Genomic DNA, 7,450 nt, shown 5'->3' on the forward strand with positions numbered 1-7,450 from the left:
TAAATGAAAGAGCATTAAGACACTAATTATACTATTTTTTTTTTTTTTTTTTTTTTTTTTTTTTTTGCGGTACGCGGGCCTCTCACTGCTGTGGCCTCTCCCATTGCGGAGCAGCGGCTCCGGACGCGCAGGCTCAGCGGCCATGGCTCACGGGCCCAGCCGCTCCGCGGCATGTGGTATCCTCCCGGACCGGGGCATGAACCCGTGTCCCCTGCATCGGCAGGCGGACTCTCAACCACTGTGCCACCAGGGAAGCCCCTATACTAATTTTTAAAATTTATTTTTAAAAATTTTATTGACATATAGTTGATTTACAATATTATATTAGTTGTATCTCATGGTTTTGATTTGCATTTCTCTGATGATTATCGATGTTGAGCATCTTTTCATGTGTCTGTTGGCCATCTGTAGGTGTTCTTTGGAAAAATGTCTGTTCAGGTCCTCTGCCCATTTTCCAAAATATTTATTTATTTATTTTTGGCTGCATTGGGTCCTCATTGCTGCGCAGGCTTTGTCTAGTTGTGGTGAGCGGGGGCTACTCTTCGTTGTGGTGCCCATGCTTCTCACTGCAGTGGCTTCTCTTGTTGCAGAGCACGGGCTCTAGGTGCGCGGGCTTCAGTAGTTGTGGCACATGGACTTCAGTAGTTGTGGCGCACGGGCTTCAGTAATTGTGGTGCACAGGCGTAGTTGCTTGGCAGCATGTGGGGTCTTCCCGGACCAGGGCTCGAACCCGTGTCCCCTGCATTGGCAGGCAGATTCTTAACAACTGCGCCACCAGGGAAGCCCCCCTCTGCCCATTTTAAAATCAGGTTGTTTATTTCTTTGATATTGAGTTGTATGTGCTGTTTGTATATTTTGGATATTAACCCCTTATTGGTCATATAATTTGCAAATGTTTTCTTCCATTCAGTAGGTTGTCTTTTCACTTTGTTGATGGTTTCCTTTCTATTGACCTTAATTTTTGAAGGCACAATGAGTTTGCTCTGGAAATTATTTTTTTAAAATTATTTCCAGTTGTAAAGTACATTTAATGGTAGGAAATCAATAATGATGATAGTAATGGACACCATTATATTGAGCACATTCTACGTGCACAGCACTTTACATGTATTATTTGTATTCCGTATAACAACCAGGGTTAATATTCTACATTTCAAATGTTTTTAAAAAATTAGTCTCAGAGAGACAAATGTGCCATAAATCAAGTAAATGGCAGAGCTGAGGTGCAAACCAAGATATCTAAAAAGCCCAGATTCTTAGAGGTCAATGAAAGGTGGTAGAACATTTTTCCCCTTTCTAATCTCAATCAATCTCTCTTCCACCCTCCCTGTCTTCTTCCGTCCTATACACAGTTCCCTGCCCTGCCCCTCACCTGCCACTGCTGTGGAAATTCTGAATCCAGTCTATCAGTAGTTAGATGGCCTCTGGGGTTTTCCTCTTAAGAAGTAACCTATCAGACCAGGAAAACTAATGCCATTGATTATTGGAAATCTCCTTTTTTTGGAATTTAAGAGAAAGATGTACAATATAATGTTAAATGGAAAAAGCAGACCACACTACTGGATATCTTCTATGTAACTACAATTAGCCATGGGGTGAGGACCAATAACTGAATTGAGTAAGAGAAGTTATGTTATTTGGGATGGGGATTTAGGGAAATTTCTAATAAGACAGTTTTCAGTGGAAAACCTATGCCTAACTTTTGTGACACCTGGCTGTACACTTTCACATCAATTGCCTGTAAAAGCCAACTTCGGAACAGTGCTTGGTCTACCTGCCCAATGGCTGGTAGGCATGCATTTTAGTTCCAATGAGAAATCCTACCCCTACACCTCTGATTTGCATGTTACGCTTATTGTTCAGCTTCCTTGGAGCAGCCTGTGTTTTTTGACTAGGAAGTGAGGAGGAAGCCAGAGCACACAGGCAGGTGTAGGTAGTGAATGGAGTCAGGCAGATGTTGAGTCCTGTGGAAGCCCAGCCCAGCCAAGACAAGGAATCATTCACACTCACATTGATTCGTTCTTTACAGGAGTTAAATCATTTGTGTGTTATGGGCTATGAGGGCATTCGGCTTTCGCTAACTACTTCTCTTCGTAATCTGAGTTGCCTGGACAGGTTCATGACTACCACCCAGAGCACTAAGGCTGGGATCTGGGTTGTGGAAATGGGGGTTGAGGTGGTACATGTTAGGGGGACTCTTTTGTAGTCTGCGTCCATTTGAATTTGTAGGTGCTTTCCAATTATACCAACGATTGTTTAAGAAGTTCCCAGACTAAAACAAAGTTTTAAGTTACTAATCTGTTTTGAAAGGATTTACAGGCTCAAAAGCTGAACTACATACTTAAAAATTTTTTTCTTCCCAAATACTTCTTGGTTGATACATACTTGTGGTCTCTAGTAACTCTGCTATGGTGCCAGCTTTGTCAGTCCCTCTAACACCAGGATTTCTTCTCTGATAATGAATTGATGCTCCATTTATAGGAAGGAGTTTGACGATATTAGGCCTCTAGATGTATGGTAAATTTATCAAACTCTTGGGTCAGCCAATATAAATTTCATATTGGAAAACTGTGCCGTAAATGGACAATTATCTCTAGCTTACCCTCACTGGGAGGAGCTATGTCTGCCAACAGGTAGAAAAGCAGCTGGAGCTTATGGGAGTGTTCTGATGGCCCAAATTAACACAGGATGAAATGGAATGATGTGACCATTGCAGGATATATTTGAGCTAAAGTGTCTGTGTGTGTGTATGCAAAAGATAGAGGAAAGAATGAATAATACACTGCACAGAGCATGGCTTGGATGGAGAATCTGAGTGTTTTGCTGCCCACCAGGCCCCTAGGGGAATAGGATGTTGACCAGCTTTGCTAGAGGCTAGTGTTGAGCGTGGGAAAGCTCATCCTCAATGTCTGAGAAGGGTGGAGACTGAGGAAGCCGCAAAACTTGGCAAATAACTCAGATCCTGAAGCACAGCCAATGGTTGTGGTATCACAGATTCCAAATAAAATTAAACAACTATCAATTCACATCTCTGTGTGAAAGAGGAGAAAAGGGAAAGACGGTTGAATACAGAGGCAAAGAAGATACAGCCCTCCACTCCTGCATTGCTTAATTCCAATTCACTGATGTCTTTATTTGTGGCATTTAAGGTATAAAACTTTGGTTGTGATGATATTAAAAGATAAATGTGCTGCACATTTGCTATTCCTTTAAGGGCAAATGTTAAATATGGTATTTGATTTCCTCGGGCTGCCGTCTTCTTTTCTTCTTTCCTTCTCCTTCTCCACATCTCCCTTCCTCCTTCCTTTGCTTTAAAAATGAAAGAACACGAGTTTCCCAGAATGAGGTTTTGCAAAATTTAACCAACACCACACGAAGTACTTTTATATCTATTATCAGATAAACTACACCAAGAAACCGAAAATCCAAAATAGGCACATCTTGAAAACATTGGATTCAAACAAGCGGAGATGCTAGCAATATTCACGCTTTGATCTTGTCTTGCTTTTTAAAAAAATTAGTAGACTTTATTTTTTTTAGACGGTTTGCAGCAAAATTGAGCAGAAAGTACTGACAGTTCTCATACACTCCCACTCCACCCTAGCTAGCTCCCGGCCCCCCCCAGTTTCCTCTATTATTAACATTTTGCATTGGTACATTTGTTACAGTTGATGAACCACATTCATGCATTGTAATTAACAAACACCTGTTGTTTACATTAGGGTTCAGTTCTTTGTGTCCTGATTCTTATGGATTTTGTCAAATGCTTAAGGTCATGTATCTACCATTACAGTATCATACAGAATAGTTTCACTGCCCTAAAAACCCCCTGTGCTCCACCTATTCATTCTTACTCTTTTGCTCTCTTCCCCTTCCCCCATCCCTGGCAACCTCTGAAATTTTTACTGCCCCTACAGTTGTACCTTTTCCAGATTGTCATATTGTTGGAATCAGACTGGCTTCTTCCACTTAGCAATATGTATTTAAACTTCTTCCATGTCGGGACTTCCCTGGTGGTCCAATGGTTAAGACTCCGTGCTCCCAATGCAGGGGGCCCGGGTTCGATCCCTGATCAGGGAACTAGATCCCGCATGCTGCAACCAAGAGCCTGCATGCTGCAACTAAAAGATCCTGCGTGCCAGAACTAAGACCCGGCGCAGCCAAATAAATAAATAAATAAATATTAAAAAAAATAAAGTTCCTCCATGTCTTTTCATGGCTTGGTAGCTCTTTTCTTTTTTTAAAATTTAATTTACTTTTTTTAAAATTAATTTTTATTGGAGTATAGTTGATTTACAATGTTGTGTTAGTTTCTGCTGTACAGCAAAGTGAATCACTTATATTGATACGTATACATATATCCACTCTTTTTCAGATTCTTTTCCCATATAGATCATTACAGAGTATTGAGTAGAGTTCCCTGTGCTATACAGTAGGTCCTTGTTGGTTATCTATTTTATATATAGTAGTGTGTATATGTCAATCCCAATCTCCCAATTTATCCCTCCCCCACTTTCCCCATTTGGTAACCATAAGTTTGTTTTCTACATCTGTGACTCTATTTATGTTTTGTAATAAGTTCATCTGTACCATTTTTTTTTAGATTCCACATATAAGCAATATTATATGATATTTGTCTGCCTTATTTCACTCAGTACGATAATCTCTAGGTCCATCCATGTCGCTGCAAATGGCATTATTTCTTTCTTTTTTATGGCTAAAATAGTCCACTGTATATATGTACCACATCTTCTTTATCCATTCATCCGTCGAAGGACATTTAGGTTGATTCCATGTCCTGGCTCTTGTAAACAGTGCTGCAATGAACATTGGGGTGCATGCATTTTTCGAATTATGTTTTCTCTGTATATATGACCAGGAGTGGGATTGCTGGATCATATGGTAGCTCTATTTTTAGTTTTTTAGAGAACCTCCATACTGTTCTCCATAGTGGCTGTACCAATTTACATTCCCACCAACAGTGTAGGAGGGTAGCTCATTTCATTTTATCACTGAATAATATCCCATTGTATGAATGTATCATAGTTTATCTACTCACCTATTGAAGGACATCTTGGTTGCTTCCAGGTTTTGGTGATTATGAATAGCTACTACACACATTCAAGAGAAATATTTTTTGTGTAGACATTACTTGTCAACTTACTTGGGTAAATATCTAGGGGTGGGATTGTTGGATCGTATGGTAAGAGTATGTTTAGTTTTGTAAGAAACTGCCAAATTGTCTTCCAATGTAGCTGAACCATTTTGCATTCTCACCAGCAATGAATGAGTTCCTGTTGCTGCACATCTTTGCCAGCATTTGGTGTTGTCAGTGTTTTGGATTTTAGCCATTCTAATAGGTGTGTAGTGAAATTTTGTTTTAATTTTCAATTTCCAAATTACTAATGATATTGAGCATCTTTTCATATTATTTGCCAACTTTTTATATTCTTTGGTGAGTTATCTGTTCAAACATTTTGCCCACTTTTAAATAGCATTGTTTGTTTTGTTGAGTTTTAAGAGTTCTTTATATATTGTGAATACAAGTCTTTTATCTGATATGTGTTTTGCAAACATGTTCTTCCTGTCTGTGGCTTGTCTTTTCATTCTCTTAACAACGTTTGCAGGGCACACATTTTTTATTCTAATGAAGTGCAAGTTATCAGTTTTTCTTCATGGATTGTGCTGTTTGTGTTGTATCTAAAAACCCATTGCCAAACCTGAGGTTACCTAGATTTTTCTCCTATATTATCTTCTAGAAGTGAAAGATGTGAGATTTGTTTTTTTGTTTGTTTGAAATGTGAATGTCTAGTTGTTCCAGCACCAGTTGTTTCTTTCTCCATTGTAATATCTTTGTTCCTTTGTCAAAGATCAGTTGACTATATTTATGTGAGTCTATTTCTGAACTCTATTCTGTTTCATTCATCTATTTGTTTATGCATTTGGCAGTACCACACTGTCTTGATTACAGTAGCTTTATAGTGAGTCTTGAAGTTGGTAGTGTCAGTCTTCTGGCTTTGTTCTTCTTCAGTATTAATTTGACTATTCTGGGTCTTTTGCCTTTACATATAAACTTTAGGATCAGTTTGTCAATTTCCACAAAGTAACTTGCTGGAATTTTGATTGGGATTATGTTCAATCTATAGATCTAGTTGGGGAGAACTGACATCTTAGCAATATCAGGTCTTCCTATCCATGAACATAGAATATCTCTCCATTTATTCAGATCTTTTGATTTGTTACATCAGAGTTTTATAGTTTTCCATATATAGATATTGAGATATTGCACATATTTTGTTAGGTTTATACATAAGTATCTCAGTTTTGGCATGCTAATATAAATGGTGTGTCTTTAATTTCAAATTCCAATTGCTAATTGCTGGTATATAGGAAAATGATTGAATGTGTCCTGCAATCTTGCTATAATCATTTATTGGTTCCAGGAGGGTTTTTTGGTGTTTTTTTTTTTTGTCAATTCCTTGGGAATTTCTACCTAGACAGTCATGTCATCTGAGAACAAAGACAGTTTTATTTCTTCCTTCCCTGTCCCTATACCTGTTTTTTTTAAATAACAGTGAACTTTTAAAAATAATTAATTAATTAATTTATGGCTGCGTTGGGTCTTCATTGCTGTGCGCGGGCTTTCTCTAGTTGCAGTGAGTGGGGGTTACTCTTCGTTGCGGTGCGTGGGCTTCTCATTGCGGTGGCTTCTCTTGTTGCGGAGCACGGGCTCTAGGCATGCAGGCCTCAGTAGTTGTGGCACGCGGGCTCTAGGGCGCAGGCTCAGTAGTTGTGGTACGTGGGCTTAGTTGCTCCACGGCATGTGGGATCTTCCGGGACCAGGGCTCGAACCCCTGTCCCCTGCATTGGCAGGTGGATTCTTAACCACTGCGCCACCAGGGAGGCCCTCAAGGCTAATTCTTAAATAGAGTCTGATGCTTGCAGATTATTTCAGCTACCATCCACTGTTATACAGGAGCACTGTTGATGTGGTGGTAAGGTTGTGGAGAGGGGAAGCAGTCTATAGTCCTATGATTAGATCTCAGTCTTTTAGTGAGCCTATCTCCCTGGGCTGTGACCTTTACAGGTGCTTCTCAGCTTTCCCACCCTTCCCTTTAGCTGAGACAGGAAGGCTAGAAGGAGCTGGAATTGGGTATTTCCTTGCCCCCTGGTCAGCTGGGCTTTGGTGAAACGCAAGTCACTTAGGCTCTGGTAAAATAACTTCCCTTCGGGGCAAGTCTTTGTTGAAGAAAACAGAGCTCTGGACATATTTCAAAATGCTTACCTTTCAGGAATTCCCTGGCGGTCCAGTGGTTAGAATTACTTGCTTTCACTGCAGAGAGCCTGGGTTCAATCCCTGGTCGGGTAACTGAAATCCCACAAGCCATGGGGTGCAGCAAAAAAAAAAAAAAGAAAAAAAGAAGGTTAGTTTTCCTCTCCCCTTGCTGTA

This window comes from Orcinus orca, chromosome X (genome assembly GCF_937001465.1).
Source record: "Orcinus orca chromosome X, mOrcOrc1.1, whole genome shotgun sequence".
Classification (NCBI taxonomy): domain Eukaryota; kingdom Metazoa; phylum Chordata; class Mammalia; order Artiodactyla; family Delphinidae; genus Orcinus; species Orcinus orca.